General features: G+C 35.3%; 1 long non-coding RNA gene across 1 annotated transcript in view; it reads left to right on the top strand.

The window, feature by feature from the left end:
• Positions 1-984: 984 nt before the first annotated feature.
• The window catches only part of LOC309858926, a 41748-nt gene continuing 21088 nt past the window's right edge, over positions 985-21644 (top strand). Inside the window, exons 1-3 of the long non-coding RNA XR_014308442.1 lie at positions 985-1251; positions 1878-2013; positions 9671-9731. This is a non-coding gene — a long non-coding RNA (uncharacterized lncRNA). The remainder of the gene's footprint in view (positions 1252-1877; positions 2014-9670; positions 9732-21644) is intronic.

The raw sequence follows: 21644 nt of genomic DNA, 5'->3' as shown, positions 1-21644 counted from the left end.
TTTGCTATATCCCATAGGTTTTAGACCAAAGTGTCTTCATTCTCATTGGTTTCCATGAAGTGTTTAAGTTCTTTGATTTCCTGGTTGATGCAAGCATTCTTAAGGAAGGTGGTCTTTAGCTTCCAAGTGTTTGAATTCCTTCCAAACTTTTTCTTGTATTTGAATTCCAGTTTCAAAGCATTGTGTTCTGAGAATATGCAGGGAATAATCTCAATCTTTTGGTATCATTTGAGCTCTGGTTTGTGACACAGTATGTGGTCTATTCTGGAGAAAGTTCCATGTGCACTCAAGAAGAATGAGTATTCTGTTGTTTCAGGGTAGAATGTTCTTTATATAACTATGAGGCCCATCTGATCCAATATATCATTCAATGTTCTTGTTTCTTTATTGATTTTCTGCTTGGAAGATCTATTACTGAGAGTGGCATGTTAAGATCCCCTACTATTAATGTGTTGATATCAATATGACTCTAACTTGATTAACAGTGTCTTATGTAGTTGGCTGCTCCTGTATTAGAGTATAAATATTTACAATTATTAGATATTCTTGGTGGATAGACTCTTTAAGAATGATGTAGTGTCCTTCTTTATCTCTGACTACAGTCTTTAGTTTAAAATCTAATTTATCTGATATGAGAATCACCACCCCAGCTTTCTTTTGAAGCCCATTGGCATGAAAGATGCTTCTCCATCCCTTCACTTTTAGTTTGGATGTATCCTTAGGTTCAAAATGGGTCTCTTGTAGACAACATATTGTCAGATCCTGTTGTTTTATCCAATCTGCAACCTTGTGCCATTTTATGGGGGCATTTAGGCCATTCATGTTGAGAGTGATCATTGAAAGATATGTTTTTATTGACATCATGTTGGCTGTGAAGTCCTTGTTTCTATAGATTGTCTCTGTACATTTCTGTTCTATGACACTTCTGGGTTCTTTCTTCTTTTGTAGAACCCCCCTTAATATTTCTTGTAGTGCTGGCTTGGTGGTCACATACTCTTTTAAACCTCGCCAGTCTTGGAAGCTCTATTGCTCCATCCATTTTGAATGTCAGCCTTGCTGGATTCTTGGCTGCATGTTCTTCTCATTTAGTGCTCTGAATATGTATTTCCAGCCCTTTCTGGCTTTCCAGGTTTCTGTGGACAGGTGTGCCATTATTCTGGTGGACCTTCCTCTGTACATAAGGAATCTCTTCCCCCTAGCTGCCCTCAAGAGCTTCTGTCTTAAATTATGATTCAACAGTTTCACAATCAGGTATCTCAATGTCTTTCTAGATTCTATGATCTTGTGGGGTGATCTTTATGTCTTTAGGACATGAACACTGGTTCCATTCCCCAGATTGGGAAAATTTTCATAGAGAATTTGTTCAACCATATCTTCTAGCCTTTTTTCTTTCTCCTCCCTTTCAGGGACCCCAAAACTATGGTATTGGAATGCTTCATTGTGTCATTTATTTCCCTAATTCTGTTTTCATGGTTTCTAAAAGCTATTTGTTCCAGGCCTCCTCCTGATCCTTTTTCTTTATCATTTTATCCTCTAGATCACTAATTCTATCTTCTGCCTCTGTTACTCTAGCTGTTAGAGAGTTTAGATTAGATTGGATCTCATTGATAACATTTTTAACTTCTTCCCAGGTGGCTTTCACTTCTGGCCTAATTGATTCCATGTTGTAATTAATGGTTTTCTCCAACCTAGCCATTGCCTGGATAATTGTTACCCTGAATTCCCTTTCTGGCATACTCTTTATGCCCATATCCAATAGCTGTCATGGAGAGGACACAGTGTGTGGATTTTTCCTCTGTTGGGCATTCCTCCTCCTATTCATTTTGGTGAGAGGTGGTTGAGGGGATGTGTAGCTGAATATATCAACTGTGATCCAGGCAAGGTGCTCCCTGGAATGCTTCGAGCAATTGGAAGTCACCACCAAAAAAAAGAAAAGAAAAAAGAGAAAAGAAGGGAGAGAGAAAGAGGGAGACAGAAAAAAAAGAGAAGACCCAGCCAGAATGAGTCCCAAAGGTAAGATTTACAAGGTATACAAACAAAAACGGACAAACAAAAAGACTGACAAAAGTAAATGACAAGATCCAGTAGCTGTTTGTCCCTCTTTTGCTCAGCTTCTTTATTCTCTGTCATTTGGTCTGGGTTGCTGGGGGGAGGGGGATTGGGAGAAGGGGGGTGGGGTTATGGACATTGGGGAGGGTATGTGCTTTGGTGAGTGCTGTGAAGTGTGTAAACCTGGCGATTCACAGACCTGTACCCCTGGGGATAAAAATATATGTTTATAAAAAATAAAAAATTAATAAAAAAAAGAAAAGAAAAAAAAATAAAATAAAAAATTAAAGAAAAAAAGTAAATGACAAGAGCTAGGTCACTTTTAAATAATTAAAGTAATATTACTCTAACAGCTGTTACTCTAACAGCTAGAGTAACAGAGGCAGAAGATAGAATTAGTGATCTAGAGGATAAAATGATAGAGAAAAAGGATCAGGAGGAGGCCTGGAACAAATAGCTTTTAGAAACCATGAAAACAGAATTAGGGAAATAAATGACACAATGAAGCATTCCAATACCATAGTTTTGGGGTCCCTGAAAGGGAGGAGAAAGAAAAAAGGCTAGAAGATATGGTTGAACAAATTCTCTATGAAAATTTTCCCAATCTGGGGAATGGAACCAGTGTTCATGTCCTAAAGACATAAAGATCACCCCACAAGATCATAAAGTAATATTACTTTAATTATTTAAAAGTGACCTAGCTCTTGTCACCAAACATTGGGCTTGACTCCTGTCTGGGTTTACAAAATACAAAAAATACACTCTTTATTTTCAAAGAGCTCATTATCTTGAAAATACTTAGAATCTTTACCTGTACTCAGTGCAATATCAGTGATTAAGATAGAGAAATGCAGAGGAAGGACTCCCAGGGATGGTGATTCTTGAATGGTGGAAACAAAACCTAAAGATAATTAGAAACTGACAGGAGAAGACTAGGGAAGGAGTGTCAAGTGTTTGCCACATATGGAAGAGGTCAGAGATATGAAATCCCTGTATGTATCTGGAGAAGTGCAAGCAGTTGGAGAAGGAAGAAGGCAGATAGAGCTTCTGAAGGGTAATTTTGTTGTTAGAGAAAACAGATTGATTTTGTCCTGACAGTCCAGGGAAGCCATTGCAATTATATGACCGTTCTGTATTTTCTCAGTTGGAATATCTCTAACATGGTTGTGAAACTTCAGCCAGTCTACAAGAGGGAGACTCGTTCAAAGGCTATTTCATGTGTTGGTTGTAAAGGTGGAAAGTTAGGGACAAGTTTGAGAGAGATGATTTAACAACCTAGTTTGGTGACTGAATAAATATGGCAGAGGGTGAGACAGGAAGAAAGCTGTCTGAGGCGACTTTTATGCATGCAATGAGTATTGCTTTCTATAATCAGCAGTGCTTCCAAGGGGCCAATGCTAGAAGTATTGTTGTTAAACTGACTCTTTAGCTTCTCAAATCTAATACATCACAAAGTTTACTGATTTTTCACTTCAAGATATTTCTTAGATAGGCCCCTCTTTGTTTTTCCAACTGCCACCCTCTCATGGCAAATTTACTATAATTTTCTTGACCTTCCTGTATATACCTTGATATGATCTGTTAGTTTCTTTAACTGTCTTCCTTTTGATGGAAATGATACTTTGTTCTAAATATGTAACTAATTTACCCTAGAGAAATTTGAAGAAGGAAAAAAATAATATTTTCTTGGTGATTGTTTTTCTAAAATCTTTTTAGTTAGGAAAAGGAAAAATATGCTCCTTGACTTTGTTATTTAAGTGCCAACGGCTATTTAATACTCATGGATCTACCTCAGGATCAGGAGCATTGCCAAGAAATCAGATGATTTTGATGTTCCTTAACTTTCAAATATATAGCTCCTGATGCTATGTCCAACTTGTCTATGGAAAACCATTATAAAAATACTGTAAGACATATTTTGAGTGCCAAAACTTATCAAGCATATTCAGAGATGTATTTAAGATATTCCTTGATAAAAGGAAAATACTTCACTAAGAAATGAAATCAATTTTTTTCTTGTACTTTTAATTGCAGTAAAATTTTATTCTTGGAAGCCATGTTTCAAACTTGATTATTAGTACTGAGATAAAAAGAAACTACAAGCACATTGCCATCATTCCAAGATACATTAATTGTCAGGAAAGTGACTTTAAATATTTTTTTTTTTCAACCACTCTAAGTAACACACAATCAGGGGCCAGAAAAAATTTTAAGGTATACAAGTGAATGAATTGTGTTGAATTATGAACTTATTTCTTCAATATCCGATCCCACCTTAAAAGTGTACTTTCTAGGGCACCTGGGTGGCTCAGTTAATGAAACAACTGTCTTAGCCTCAGGTCATGATCATGGAGTCTCAGGATGGAATCCCCACATTGGGCTCCCTGCTCTGCAGAAGTCTGCTTCTTCATCTGACCCTCTCTCCCTCTCATGCTCTCTCTCTCTCTCTCCTCTCTCTCTCTGAAATAAATAAATAAAATCTAAGAAAACAAAATGTATTTTCTAAACTTGGGTTTATAAGTCTACGAAATGCATCCAGTCTTATAAATACTTCACACAAGATAAACTTGAGTAAAGTGTAATATACAAATAGATTGAAAGATTAGAGAGATTAAAATGCTATTGTAAATGTACACAGAGCATCAAAACTTACAACTAAAAAATGAGATATTTCACAATTCATATGCAAAACAATGTAGCCTAGAAATACCATCATATTTTGTTTTCATTCAAGGATTGTAAAAACACATAGAAATAGAAGTATTTTGCTATCTTTTGCTATACTATACATAAACATCCATCAGCTGCCTGCTTTCATTGAAGAGAGAAGCTGAGTTGACAATACTTAATGGAAAGCATGAAGGGCAAATCTTAATGGAAAGAGAATTTCATCTGACCAGGAGTCTTTTATCCATTTCATCCCAGTGGTGCTGTTGTTACCCTGACATTGACATTCACATGAGTTTTAAACTGAAAAAGAATTTCCGTAAAAACAGCTCACCAGCTTTGTTAAGTAAAACAAGTCCCTTTACCTTCATTGTCTAATACAGAAATAAAGAACAGTGAAGGAGAAGAAGGAATCTACTTTTCAAACTGTATCCTCTTAAATGTTTATATCTCATGTAATTAGAAGGTTATTCTTGTCATTTTATAAATAAACTCAATGGTGCTATATATAGCATTTAATTTGCTTTACATTTGAAAATTTTTGTTTGTTGGTTAAACATTTCATAAACCACATACAGAAACAAGTGACTTGACTCAGCCACTCTGGTTTGTGTCTTTCCTACTAGGCAAAACTGTGCTAATGCTCTCTGGGAAATCCTAAATCTGAGTTTGAAGAACAAGGGGCAGTAAAGCAACAAACACTTATTGAACACCTAGGCTTGGATGTATTTTACTAGGTACTCAGAGAGTGCCTGTAAAAGCAGTGGAAAAGGTAACCCTTGCTCTTAAGGAAGCTTGCAAGACTTTTTACGAAGAGAAATGTATCACAGAAATGCACAAATCACTTTGTTCATCAAGAAATTAAATCCGAATACCTAGGTATTAGAAATTAGAGGAGGTTTTTTATTTGTGTTCTTCCATTAATCTACTTTATATCAAGATAATCGTCAAACCGTCTGCATTCATCTGTCAAAGCACATGGACATTCATGTTTATCATACATACATTCCCTTATACCCTGAAATACAGTATTACTAAGAGAAAAAAGAGCACTAGCATGAGAGATGGCTTGTTCGTCCCATTTGGAGATAAAATTTACAGGAAAGAATTACATTTTTGCTGAAGGTTACTTTATTACGGGGTAGCTATTGTCCTCATTCACAAAATCCACAATCTTTTTATATCCTCATCCTTCCATGGGATAGGTATTCTCCCCATCTTTTTAATGAAAAAGGTTTTAAGGTTCAGAGAGATTAATTCAATTGGCATTCTCACGTATCATCTGGGTTGACTTGACTCTTTAGGTTTTTTCCTGTTATATGTGCTGAAAGTAATCTCCATCTATGTAAGAGGAGAAAAATCATTTGTAATTTATGATGTCACTTAGGAAAAGAATTTGTCAGAATAATGTTAGTTTTAGAATTAACGATAAAGGTGGAAAGTGCATTAATGCTATGGTGAGATGCATTCTTTATTCCCCCAAAACGATCAACTGGTAAATTCAGATGAAGAGTAAATGTTAAAACTTTGCTAAAATCTCTACTCTAAAGTTGAGTGAACTTCTACTCAACCTTCAAAGACCAGCTCAAAGGTGACCTCCTCAGGCAGAGTTAATCACTGCTACTGCTGGACAATTAGGTGTTTTTCAGTAGAGAGCGCACTGCATTGTAACTATTTGTGCACCTGTTTCTCTTTCAGTATGTTAAGCTTCACAGAATGTGTCATTTCCTTTTGTCCGAAGATCTGGGATTTTAATAAAGGTGTGTCTGCTGTACAAATGGATAGATTACTGTATTACTGTATACTAATAATCTGGAGCATTAACATTTCTCAGTCATCAATAGTTTTTTTAGCCCCCTCAGTCTCAATAGTTTTTTTAGCCCCCTTTCTATTTGGTTGGTGATTCATTTCTTCCTAATACACTTTAGGATTTTTTAAAATTTTGAATATACTTCCAGTCTTTACTTACTATTATGATATCTCAATAGTTGACATTCTATTCAACTATACAATACATTGTTGAAATAATTTCACCAAAATTTGTATAATTTTGCTTTTATATCATCGTGTCTATGGATAACATTGATAGACTTTTTCCTTTGAAATCCTAAGATAAAATTGATGGTCAGAATTTAAAAAGAGACAATGTACTGAGATCCGTGTAGTTCTCCCCCTCCCTTTCCATAAAATAAAGGAGAAAACTAGGTCTGTTACAAATTCTCTATATTATCTGCTTTTTAAAAATTATCCAAGTGGTTCAAATATGGGGAAATTGCTTTAAAGAACAAACATATACGGGGGAAAAAAGCAAATGTGTGGAAAAATAAAAGCTTCAGTCTATGGTACTATTCTTCAACAAGCCCTGTTTTCTTTATTTCCATATTAAACAAAAGAGCTAGTCATATGTAAGTTAATAAAGTGAACACAAGGGAGATGTACCTCCAAATTAGAGCCAGACGGTGAATAACAGAGCAGGAATGTACTTAAAGCCTGGTACCAGCTCGTGACAAGGTCTGTTCTCTGTCTTAGCCCTTGATTTTTGGAAAAGCTTCAGGAGCTATGAGAAAAACTTTCAACCTGACAAGCACTCCAGGGCTGGGAAAGGCTCCTGTTTTAATTCAGCCCAGATGTGATCTCTAATGAAAGCATTATGGTTCTGCAGCTGCAGTGAATGGTATAAGCATTTTTAAAAGAATAAATTATTTTAAAAGATTTTCTTTTCTCCCTTTTACAATTGTGCTTGACCTGTGCTGGAGTGAAATCTTAGGATACACTATAAAATGATTTATCGTGTCATGCCTCGTACAGCCCGAGTATTGTACTAAACTTCATGCAAAGGAGAGAGAGGTGAAAAGTCAGGATGTATGTGCTGCATAAATCTGTTTATCATCCTGAGATACATTGCCTCATCCAGTAACTCTCCAAAAGCTAAGTTTCAAGCACATGTGGCATGAAAATATTAAGCCAACCAGAAAACTGATTCTCATGATATAAGATAAATTCTTTACATGGACATTGCTTGCTTATTCATATTTGCATTTTATCACAATCCCCAGTGAGCACACACGCCCAGATATAAACAGCAGGGTTTTTTATTTAAATTTTTAGAGTAAATATAAAATGAATACCATTTTTTAAAAAGGCAGTGATAAAAATAAGATCTGAGATGGAGAAAATGCACTCGAATAATCTGAGTTACTCCTTCAATATCTCAGAAACGTAATATGCCAGAGCACCTAAATGCCAACCTGCCTTCATCTCTACGTGAGAGGGAATCCTCCACTCAATATGGTGTCTGTTTTCACCCATAAAATAGAAAAATAGATGAACAATGTTTGGGGGGAAATGTGAAATTATGATTATTTTGAAGCATTCTTTGTTTGCCTTGTTTATTGTTTTGGAAATGCTCTAGTTGAGAGGCATCCAGTGGGGACTCAGGGAAGAGCATTTTACATATTTATAGAAACATTTGCTAACCATATAACATTCCAGCTAAAGAAAAACCTCCATTAAGCCCATAAAATAGTTTCTAAGCTGTTATAGGAAGTTATTTTCTAAGAGTAACAAGAAAAAAGAAAAAAGAGGGAAGAACCAAATGATTGAAAGGTATTAAATGATTCTGTTTGAGAGCCAGGAAATGCAGGTTATTATTTGCTGACGGATTATTCAGAATGAATTTCATCATTCTTGTTACAAATGTGTTTTTTGACACTTTAATTATGAAGGAACTATTCTGAAACACAATATGAGCAGAAGATGCTATAAGTTTAAGTAAAATGCTATTACATCCTCATTTTACAAAATTCACAATCACACTGAAATTAAACAGCATTTTTCTTTTGTAGAAAGAAATGCTTATTGCAAAAATGGAATGCATGTGGATCCAGTGACATTTTAGTCATTTTATTTTAGACAGTATTTAGAAATAGTGAAAATGGAATGGGGTAAGCTTTGCAATTTAATGCATATATACAGCACTACGTATATGGCACACTCTTACAGGCCATAAAAATGGAACCTTTTCTATTGCTATTTAGTGGAAAATGATACTCAACTGAAGACTGGTGAGCAGGTAACTGATGTCGGTACCTGAGTACATCTATGCTCTGCTAAGCTCTGTGCACCCAGCTGGTTTTACTTTTCTAGCCTCATGCCCCCAATTCACTAATGAACATCTCGGTTTGTAATTTATTTGGGCACATTTACTCTAGAAGAGCCAGTGACCATAATTTAAACAAATAATCTACAAATCATTTTTACAAGCTATACCTATTAAGCTGTGATGTGTTGATAAATTTAACAGAAAATACAATGTCATGTGAGGGGTTCAAATAAACACACATTCCAAATAAAACAAAATCAAGTGTTCATCAGTAACATAGATTCTCAGAGAATTCTCAACCTGAGCTAATGTAAGAAACAGAATCTCTAGAGTGAAAAATCCCATTCTTACTTTCAGCCAGTGGGGATAGACTACAAAAAACATTTGACCCATGAAGATTGATTTCTCTTATTTTTAGACGTTTCCACCTAAATGACAGAGTGACCATGTCAAATATTCTCTTCTGTGGGGTTGCGTGGACACACGTTCAACATCCGGCAAGATCTCTGCAGTCATTGTTTTAAACCGAAGTCGGAGATTACACGTATGACTTTAGGATAAGAGCACCTGCAGTGTTCAATACGTTTCTAGGCAGCTCAGGAAATAGGCAAGTTGCAAGAGCATTGCCACTGTTATCACAAGCTGTCCTTTTCTGCATATAAACATGTCTGCTGCAATGCATGGTAGTTCTCAAGACAAGCGCAGAGCACCACCAAGGTCTGCATGTCCAAAAAAACGCCAGATGAGCGAGTTAATTTTACTTCTACACAAGCTGGGAAAATGTTTGGCCAGGACTTTAATTTGCACAAGAGTTATAAGTACATTTTTTTTTTTTTTTTGCTTCTCTTCTAGGAAAGGGCTCCAGCTTAGAGAAAAAGGAAAAGCAAAAAACTTGAAAAGACTATTCCATTGAGTGAGTTTGGGAACGTGACCTTCTGCAATGTTTATTTTAATTAGACCTCCTTCTCTAAGTATTACACCCCCAAAATGGTAATGCTTTAAAATTCCAACTCCTTGAGGGAGAGGAATATTGAGGTAATCAACTTCCTGCCACCCTCCCAGAAGCAGTTCTATAATGGTAATAATAATAAATTATATAATAGTACATTATTAAATATTGTGAAACACATATAGAAGTAATTACCCATTTTACTCAGCCTGCATCTATAGAGACTTTATGTTGAAGCAACACGTATTACCATGATTTATAACATCAATCAGTAAGTGCTCAGCACAAGTACTGAGTCAATCTCATTTTACAGGTGATCCATTCATGAATTCTCAGTTTTTACCAGCTTTCAAAAGCTGGCTTTTAATATTTAACACATATATGAGCAAACGTATACCCTCATAAAAATCAGTCATATGATCAAGCAACTATTGAGATAGGAAAAAATATATTTATATCACATTTTTTTTAATTTTAAGAAGAAAAGTTTTTATCTTTGGAGATTAAAAAAAAACCTAGTATTCTTCTTTTGTTGTTTGTTTTTTAACAAAAGAAAGTATAATTTCAAGCTGCTATGCCTCTTTAATCCCTTTTGTATGACTGGAAATTAGTGACGCATATGGTTCTGAAATTCAAATATAATGCAAAAGACTTTCTACATTTCAATCATTTGAATTCATATTTAATGTATTGAAAAATTAACATAAATGGAATATTTCCAGAAATGTACATATCATACGTGAAAATAGCATGAAAAATTCAATCTTCTTGGCTTTGTCTTACATTACTAAAGCTGGTTCCAGAGAGTTTGACTGTGGCAAGACAACAGTATTTTTATCCACTTCAAAGAGGCACGAAGGCCATCCTGCTTATTCCCACATCTTTCCTCTGCCATTTCCATAGAAGATGCCCTCATTTAGCAGCTACACCTCCACTGTGCAATACGCAGAGAAACATAATTAAATTTAATAGAAGCTGCCCCTGTTTTGAAGACACACTTGATTTAGAGCCACTCACAATTTAAAGCTGCAGGGAGACGTAATTAAATTTTATAGAAGCCACGGCTTTTAAATGAAGACACATGATCTATGTGCATGTGTGAACATACACACACATGCAGTAAAAATGAGACATTTAAAAATTATTCTTCTGTAATTATTTATATTATGATTCAAAATACGAGACATTATTGCTTAAATTATATGAAGGTTATTTTTATTCATATCATAGGTATAACTGTAAGAATATACCAAGATAACCATTATTGTAGTATGACAATGGTACTTTATTGACTAAATTGATAAATAGTAAACAATATACAGTTTACTCTTAATGTTATCTCTTTTTCATCTGGCTCTATATATTTATGGCAATGACACCAATGGAGAAAATGCTCTAATCATGTATGTGCTGTTTTTTGCTGCCTGGGCACCAAAAGACTTACTAAAATGATGTAATGCTATTTAAAGTAATCTAAGAATGAAATTTACACATTTGCATGTGTACAGGATACATAAGTCATTTCAAGTGGGAAAGTATTAATCATGCTCTTACTGTATTTGCATATGTAGTATTTATTAATGCATCTAAGAATTCTAATATGTAGGAGGAATCAAGATATAAATCTTTCCTAAAGCATCTTCTACCCTCCAACTTTTGATTTAGTCTTTAGGGTTATCTATCCACTGTTAATTTATGTGCTCAAATTTGATCATTTTTAAACTTTTACTTAAAGGATAAAAGATATAAATTAAGACTCCTAGAGTCATTAAGTAACTGTCTTATGTGAAGAAAAAAAAAAAACTCCTTTGTAGATTAAATCTTTGAAGAAGACCCTGTGAAAACTCTTCAGACTGGCTTTGTTCCTTTAATGTCTGTTTAATGCCTTGGAGAAGATATCTTCTGCTTTGACCCTCTTGAACCTTAGAGACTAGCTCAATAAACCACGGAAAGACCAAAAGTTTCAGAAAGAATGGTCTTTAAAACAAAAAAACCCTCCTCAGGGCTATAACCTCAGTGTGAGAATAAGCCCAAGAAGGGAGGGAAGATCTCCTATCTTTGCCACCATTAATTATCCACTTAGTTATCTACTTCTGCCATAAATGTTCTACTTTCCTAATAGGACCCTTCTTTCCCATGCCTCAAGCCATGGATCATCAACCCAACTCCAACTCCCACCCGCCCTAAAAAATCCCTCCTTTGTTGTTCAAGATTATTAAGCTAGGTAAACTGTGTAACCAGTTTTTAAAGCAAACAATTAGATCTTTGTTTTTACTCTGAAGCTCCTTTGGGGCCCATATAATGAACTGTGTGAAGTAAGAAGTGTGGGAATTTCTGTATTGGCTTAAATGTGTAGCATACTCTTTTTTAATTTACTGTTATTCTGCAGTTAAGAAACAATACCAATTCTTTATATTTACAAGCCTTAAATTTCTTTCCTTTGCTCCCTATACTTTGTAGAATCATTGCAAGTTATATTCCATAATACTACTGATTATATTTCAAGCCACAGAAAATATTCAGAACACAAATTTGATTAAAAACAAGTCATACAAATTAAACTTCAAATATTTTTTTTTCCTTTGTGGAAAGTAGTCAGTGTAGTTATCAAACTGTCCAGCTGCATTACTTATGTCCTCACACAGCATACACCACTGTGTGTGCTGTTTCATGAATGAAGATACCATAAAAATGTCAACAGTTGTTATGTATGGGTAATGGGATAATGAGTGACACTGTTGTTCCCGTATTCTCTATTTTGCAATTTTTCTTAATAAGTATTTATCATATTTTATTAGCATAAAATAATATTTGTTTTATATATTTATTATATAAATTATATTTATACTTTTGAAGTATATTTAAAGATATATGGCATTTGATTAATTCTTTGAACTGAAATAAATAGAATTATTTTATATAGAGTAGTTTCATAAGAAGCCCCCGTCTGTTTTTTAGAGGGGAAGAGGGGATGGGGAATGAAAGCTTTCACAGTGTCTGGTTCATTATGTGTGGTGACTGTTTGGATGACTTATTTCCTGCTATCATTTTTTTCCATGTATCATTTAAAAGAAATCACTATCAACCTAAATACTGGATAGTCTTCTACAACAAGTTTTTTTTTTTTTTTTAAGTAAGTTCCTTTTCTATTTAAACATAAAGTTCTAGACCTAATTTTTGATTTAAAACTCTTATCTAGCCTTTATTAATTCCCTGATTGGTTATTGAGTATCAAATCTTACAACTCATATTTGGAACTTTCATGACTGAGTCAAGATTTATTAACTTTTATGTGCTAAAATGTCTAATTAAAATTCTACTTAAAAGAAAAAAAAAAGCAGAAAATTGACCTTGCTAACAGAAACAGAATTCATGACTGGTTTAATTCCAGTCTTTTGATCCTTGAATCTTAACCAGAATTGATTTGTTTTTATTTGTCTTGTTATTTTTGTTTGTTTCCTCTTGATGAGCTGTTTAGAATAGTGGTTAAGTCAAAGGTTTGTATTTGCACTGCCCTGGCTTTAAGTCCCAGTTTCTTCTCCCATTCAGTAAATTTTGATTGAGTGTCTAATTTGTGCTAAGCATTGTATGACCTTAGAACTCAACTCAGTTGCATTTCCTCATTTGTAAAATACAGATAAAATATAACTCATGAACTTATTGTAAAGATTAAGTCAAATGATCTAAAAAAGGGTTTAGCACAGCATGTGCCACACAATAAACATAGAAATTATTATTGAATAGCATCTGTTTATATGGATATATTTATAAACTGCTGCACATAGATTTATGTATATATTTTGTTATTGTTAAGCATACAACAGGACTGTTGATGAGATTTTTACAGGCAGCATGTGAAAGCCAATTGAACTAAATCCCTCTTGTTCAAAGACAAATTCAAGCTCTTTTCTAAATTCTAGGACTAGCCTCTGTGATTATCAAGAGTCACAACATAAGAATCTTTATAAATTTATTGAGACTAGGAAGCCTATTTTATTCTGCTATTTTCTTCGCCAACATAATGCCTGTCACCAAATTGGTGCTAAATAAGTTTTATTGAATTAAAAGCTAAAGAAGCAGAAAACACCAATATTAATTTGAGTCTCTCTTGTTCTGATGACAGACAGAATGATATATCAAAGACACTAATTTTCCTGAAAATAAATAATCCATGGAGTTACACATGTGCTGAGTATTATAAGTAAAAAAGATTTTAAATAAGATTTAAAATAATAAGGTTAACAGATGTAAAGGTGATTACTCTGAAAAGGTAAATATCAAATAGAGCTTGCTGAAAAATAAATTTTAAGAATGAAGACTTCCATAAGCATCTAGGAAGAAAAAAATAGCTCACATATAACAGAAGAAAACTAATGTAGATTTCCAAATTCTCCACAATATTTAATGTCAGAAGATAATAGTACAACTTTTTTAGAGTACCTAAGTGCAAAAGGATGGAGCAGAAAAATTTTATACCCAGCCAAGTTGTCATGGGAGACAATCTCAAATTATTATTCACAAAATATGCCACTAAAAAAATTTTCATGAAAAATAAATCTCTCACATATGTTATTCGCTTAACCAAGAGACACTGAAGTAGAGAATTCAAAAATGAGCATTATTTAGCTTTAGAAGAAAAATTAGAAGCTTTTAAATATACTATTATAGCTAAATAATTTATGATAAATGTGGTTATAAACATAGTCAAAGCCTTTAACAAAAACTGTTGCTAGAAACTATTTATAATTAAATTCATCATGGTAAGATCAAATTCCACATGACATTAAAAGAGTTGTACATAAGAATTTCTCTTGAGAGCACCATCAGTGTTATATTTTTCTCTTTTTCCTGTTGTTTATCTTCATTAAATTCTCTGCAAGTGAAATATCTTACCTACTTAAATAAAATGCATATAATGTAATAATAAATGAACATATTTATCACCTTATCCCATACACGTTTGTATGAAATGTTAGTATCTATTATTAGAAGGATTAGTATAATGTGTTATTTAAATAAATATAATGCAAACCACAACAAAGGATATATTCCTAATTCATCCTTGAAAACAGTATTGGTTCTGAGCTATATCCTAGAATCATCTGAGAAAAACAAGATACTTTCAAGTTATAATGTTCTTTTCCTCGCCTGTATTTTCTCACTGGTTCTTCACTTTTTAGTGGAATATTTCCTAGGCTCTCATCCTATCCAGACACTAGGCTGACTAGCTTCTGCCATACAACAGTCTCCTACTTCCACTGAAGGACATAATTCTTCCCTCATTTACATATGACGAATTGACAGCTCAGTTCTGACTGCTTATAATTACCTAGTCTTGGAATTTTTCAGTCTCAACTCTGGCTATCAATGGGTGGGACCTGTCCCTCTTCCACTTTGTCTGCCTTCTCTGCCGATTATGATACTTCCCAAAGCTTGGCAAAGTTTTAGTGCACTTTACATGGTATTCCCTTGCTGTTGTCAAATTCATAGCCCTGATCATTATTCCCATTGACCTTGGTTGTGGCTCATAAGCTTTGTACATAAGTCCCTTATGGTAACTATTTAATATAAGATTTTTTCATCATTTACAAACCCCTACTTTCTCCATAATTACAGTAAGTTGTTTTTTTTAAACAACATTTAAAATCATTATTTTTTATCATTTTATCTGGTGAAGAATTGAGAAAATGTAAAGGAAATTTTTAAAAAGATTTATCTTTATGAATGTTGATTTTTGAGTGAAAAATGGAGGCAAGAGGACAAATATTTAAAAATGAAGTCATTGAAAAAGCAAAGAATGTGACAAAATTCCAGTTTAGAATAGCACCTGCTTAATAGCTTCTGATCTAGTCTCCCTATAATACCTTTAAAATATTATGAAGGTGCAAGGATTTTTTGATAATTAGCACTATCGCCCCAAATTAAGACATGTGGACAACCTTTGGCCCGAATCACGAAAATATTTCATAAAAAATAAATATGGGGCAGGAGGAATATGGAAAATTTCATAATAGGTACCTCATGTTTTAGCTCATTATAAAAAAAAAAAAAGGTGGAAAACAATGGAAGGCTGCCTTGGGATTCTCCGATTTTGAGAGTGTAGGAAGCAAATGTCATGCCTTCTAATTCTGTGTCTTTCATTCAAAGTTCAGAGCATTAACAGTCCCAGATCTGGTCACTGATCCTTTTCTTCACTAGTGCTATTTTTTTATAAGTTGTACATTGCATTATTCCCTTTTTACTTGTTTTTATCCCTTCAGACATGGCATCTTCCAGAATAAAACAGGACAGTAATTGGAATAGAGTGGTAGGAACACCTTACAATCATGGAAAACCTGAAGATGGGGTAGAGAGCCTGTTTCCATCAGAAGGATCAAAAGTTCTGAGATGGAAATATGCATGGCATTTTTTTAAAAAGGCTTATCTAGCTGGAGCATGGGGGACAGCAGAGGAATGGAGGGAGGTGAGGTCAAAGATATAGACTGTGTAGGAAGTTTTACTCCAATTACCAAACACTGCAATAAGAGGGTGTAACCATGGGAATGATAGAAATTCATTTATGCTTTTCAAAGGTCAATCTCACTATATGATGGAAGATAGTAGGAAAAAAAAAAGAAGGGGGACACCTAAAGTAAAGGCAAGGAGGCCAGATAGAAGGCATAATCAAAATCACAATAAATATGTTGAGAGAATGATGATTTTCTGTGTGTGTGATATGACATCCCTAGAGAGATAAGAAGGAGAGGAGAGCTAAGGCTGTCAGAACCAAGAGTGGAACTGGAGAAGTAGGCAACAGAGTTTAGAGTGTGCTTAAATGGGTTGGTTGCAGGGGCTGGGAGCACAGCTAGGATCTTGATACAGCAACTCACTAGTCCACAATCTGAGCTGGGTAAGGGAGGTATGAGAAAGAGCTGAGATGAAGATCAATAACAAAAATAATTTCGTCTGGTAAGGCCTCTTATGATGAACTGTTTTCATTTACTTGTTTAGTTGACTTCTGATGTATAACAGATTACTCGAAAACTCAATAGATCAAAATACCAATCATTTATTCTCATTCGTGTACCTGCTATTAGGCTGGGGCTAACTGATGTGAGCTGGTCTCAGCTGGGCTTAACTTTACACTACGAATTAAATCTCCCACAGCCATCAGTTAGTTGAGACATATAGCCATGCCAGGACAAGCAGAGACATCTAATGTCTATTTATGGCCTGGACAAACTGGGAACATGTCAGTTCTGTCCATGTTCCATTATCCAAAGCAAATCACATGATCAAACCTAGTATCTCAGTCCATTTGGGCTGCTACTATAAAAATACCATAAATTGGGTGCTCATAAACAAAAAACATTTCTTTCTCACAGTTCTAGAGACTAGGAAGTCCAGGATTCAGTGTCTAATGAAAGCCTACTTCCTCATCGATGGTCATCTTCCCATTATAACCTCATATGGCACAAGGAACAAGGGATCTTTCTTGGGTTTCTTTTATAAGGGCACAATTCTCATTCAATAGGACTTCAAGCTCAAGACCTATTCACCTTCCAAAGGCTCCACCTCCTAATACCATTACCTTGGGGGCTAGGATTTCAACATATGATTTTGGGGAGATAGATAACAGCACCCAATATCAGTAGGATGGGGAGTTGAGAAAGAACTACAAAGTCATATGGCAAAGGCTATGACAGGGGTATGCTATTGTACCTCACAAAAGTCTCCATGCTTAGGAGGATCCCATGATTAGTTTAATGCTTTGCTATTGCTATCTTGAAATTCTTAATTTTGACCAAGCAGCTACACATTTTCAATTTGCACTAAGTCTTGCAGATAATGTAGCTGGTCCTGGGGGTGGATGCATTAATAAATGGAGAATATGAACCAATAATAAAATCTACCCCAGGAAGACACACATATTCTAAAACATGTCTTTTAAGGCACCAGCTTGTTTCTGATTATAGCTAAAAAGCAGCAAAAGTAAAAGAATAATGAAAGTGTAATACTGACTAATGAAAGGAAGGACAGACTATCAGAGGAAGTGAAAGACACATGAAATAAACAAAACTGCAAGAAAACAAAAGTGAAAGTCTCTTGGAAAGAAGTGTTAAAAGCCAGCAGTGTGGACTGACAGACGAGAGAGGGAAAATAAGAAAATTCTAGGTAAACTAGGTTGACTATAGTTAACTATGACATTCATTATCAAATTAACTGAAGAAAAAAATACATTTGTTTTTGTTTTTGCTCTCCTGAATTGTATTGGTCTAAAAAGCATAAGTATTTTTATATTTTTTTAAGATTTAATTTATTTATTTGACAAAGATCACAAGTAAGCAGAGAGGCAGGCAGAGAGAGAGAGAGGAGGAACAGGCTCCCTACTGAGCAGAAAGCCCAATGTGGGACTTAATTCCAGGACCCTGGGATCATGACCTGAGCCGAAGGCAGAGGCTTTAACCCACTGAGCCACCCAGGCACCCCAAGATAGTATCTTTAGATAAATGATTAAGTCTGTCAATAACTCTTTAAAGCCAGTTATGATAAGATGGTTATGAAACAAAGTTAGCTTTTAATTGGGATAAAAATTACTTCTTATTGATAATTTTGGCTGGCAAGATTTCAAATACTATATTAGGTGATGATCATATGTTTTGTGACAGGATTATAGCCTGCATCATAAACCATTTTGAAATGTATTACAATATTGAAATTATCAGCTACTTAAAACATCATATTTCAAAATGTATTCAAAGTTCACATCTGCCTACAAGCTAGCACATCAAGTCTAAATACTATTAAATCACATACTAAATCCCTATTCACTTTCAGGGTCATTATGTTCATTCTAAGGAAGTTTTTTATGCCCCTGCTATGTGTGCAGAAACTTTGGTTCATTGTTTCAATGAGGGTTGTTACCTTAAGTAAAGTATCTTTGAAAACCCCTCAATAAATAGCTTATGGATATGAGTAGTTACTGTTACTATGATTTCTTTTCAAGATAGCACATAAACTCCACTAGATGAAGGGTATCAAGAAAAGTTCCTCAAGTCTTAATTCAGAAAGAGGTATAAGAAAGTTGAGGTCTACTTGTCATCTGTACAGATGAGGTAGTCTTTTTCCACAATATTCTGAAGTAACTGGGACTATCAGTACAAATCTTTCCAGGTGAAAAAATAAGGTTGTTGAAGAGGGAAATGTAGTTATTAGAAGACATTGGGAGACATATATAAAGGAAAAGATTGGGGGACATATATAAAAGGACACGTTTTCATAAAAAGTATGTTGATAGCCAATGAGGAGTATAAAATAGGAGTATTCAACAAATAGAGGAGACTGAACTGATAAGAACAGTGAACTAAATGTACTTTTCAGTCATCTTTGTTGTATGCTGAATACCTACTTTGGGCCCATTTTGTGGGGCTTTCTTGGTAGCAAAAATGTAAGCCATTCAGCAATTTATTCCTTTGCCAAACTCACAAAATATTGTTCGCTGTTCTAACATACCCCAATGAATATTCAATAAACATAAGATTGGGCTAAGAGGAAGCTATATATACAGAAAACCCCCTATTTATGCTATCACAATTTTGCATTTTCTCATTTCCTGAGCCATAAAGTTGTCTATGTTGCTAATGTACAGATTTCTTGCCATTTGCTATCATTTCTCAGAAACTGTTAAAACATAATCCCATGTTTGCTGTGAAATTAGCCTTGAAAAGAAAGCTGCCGAAGAGTACATAGCACCTTCTTGAGGAGTACACACCTCTCCAATTCCTACCGCCTTCCCACTTGGATAGGAAAATATTACATTCTCTTAGTCAGTGAACACACAGGCATTGTTAAACTCTGTGCTAGGCATTATGCTAGCTACCAAGGTATGGGACGCATGAGAGACAGTCAACCACACTGCCTCTAGAAAGTTACTAAAGATTTGGGAGCAAAGGGGGATTGCTCTGACTGAGGTTGTAAAAGGCTCACTCCAACTGCCATTTAGAGAATAAACTGAGAGGCACGGGGTAGGAAGACCAGTAGAAGGGGCCAGAGTGAGGACAGAGAATCCTTTCAGGGCTACTGTGACAGTCCAGAGTTAGAAGAGTAGCTTCGATTAGGGCATTACTAGTGAAAATTACATGAAGTAGTCAGATTCAAGATCAATATTAGGAAGGCATCAAGGATGGTGGTAATACGGTGTTTTGGTTGGTTTGAGAATGAATGACATCATTTGCTGAGATGGGGAATATTCAAATGGGGGGAATGTTTTGGGAGGATTAGTAGATTGGGAAGTTTGAGATGTCTATGAGAGGTCCAAATGGAGATGCTAGGCAGGTGGGGAAGAGGTTGGAGCTGGACTTTAGCTTTAAGTATCACCAGCACATAGATAGTATTTAAACCCATGAGGCAGGATGAGATCACCAAGCAAGTAATTTACATAGGGAAGAGCTATAGTGGCAAGATATCTCACTTCCCCATGATAACTTGGTTTCCACCTCGTGGGTGGAGCCCAGTGATACTGACCGCGGGTTACTTCCTGGAACTCACAAAGGATTCCACCAGCCGGCTTCAGGCTAGTCTGAGTGTCGGCTATGTTCCTCCCTTCACTGGCCTTCTCTGAGCATAAATACAACTTCTTCCTTTACTGAGCCAATGGCACCAGTAACACAGTACAGCTGTGTATTAAGAGGATCAACAAACCTGGAACCTATCATAAGGAAATTTTGTTACAGAGAAGACAGACATAAAATATCAGCATCTCCCGTCACTGCTTCCAAGGTACATGAACTCAGCTGAGTCTCCTGGAGCCTTCCTCCCTCCTGAGCTCAGGTAACACGCATTGCTGTCTGCTGGATTCTACCAAACCCCAGTCCCCTCTCCTTCCATTCCCAGCCGCAGTACCCGTGCCTTCCTCATCCCCAAAAAGGCTTTTGTTTTTTTTAATCACAATTTCATCCTGCTTTTTCTCAACTTCCTTGATCTTATACCAGTATACTCAAAAACTTTAGTAAAATGTTTTCCCAAACAAAAGAGCAGGTTTTTCCTATTAAAAAATTCTGCTACTCCATAAAATGTGAAAAACACTTTGTTTTTTAAAGTGACATCTTCCATTTTTCTTTTTTCTAATTGTATTCATATTACGTATGATTTATATATCACACTCCCAAGATTCCTAAACTTCTATTTGTGTTTAGGTCTGGTGCTTAAAAAGTTCTGCCAATTGCCCAACAGAAGTCAAGTTTAGCAAAAATGTTGTATTTAAATTTGTAATAAGCCAAATATTGTACATGGCAAAATCACATATAAAATATTCTAACATATTTGTTCAAATTTATAGCTTTTCCTATTACTAAAAGGAAATACTATTACTAATATGTCGCTACAAAAGTGAAATAGAAATGACTGACTGAAATGTAGAAACAGGAAATTACTGGAAAGCCAGTAATAGAATTTTGGAAACAACCCAGCTTAGGAGCTAGGTAACACCATGTCTGATCCTACCTCTTCTGACTTCTAGCTGTGTAGCCCTGAAATGCTCATCCAACTGACCCTCAGCTTCTCATCTGCAAAAGACAGGTTCATTCTGAAGATAGAGAAAATATTTATAAATATCTGCTATATAATAGGCACTAAATCCCAATTATTACCTGAGATGGTCAGTGTCTACGGAGGATGGTCTAGACACTGGACTAGTTGGGTAGAGACACAGACCTTTTACATAAACTCTGACCCTGGAAAATGCAAGAGAACATTCCCTGGGTTGCCCATCTCACTTGTCAGCTATTAAACTTGACTCCCATCTGCCATGTCAAAGTCACAGAGCCCCTGCTCTTGGCAGTGAGCCCTGTGCTGTCAGCAATTGCTGACAGGTGAGACCCACTGGCCCAAGATCAGAAA

Source organism: Mustela nivalis (assembly GCF_964662115.1).
Source record: "Mustela nivalis genome assembly, chromosome: 2".
Lineage (NCBI taxonomy): Eukaryota > Metazoa > Chordata > Mammalia > Carnivora > Mustelidae > Mustela > Mustela nivalis.
Note: the sequence above shows the minus strand (reverse complement) of the source record. Positions and strands in the feature narration are given on the sequence as shown.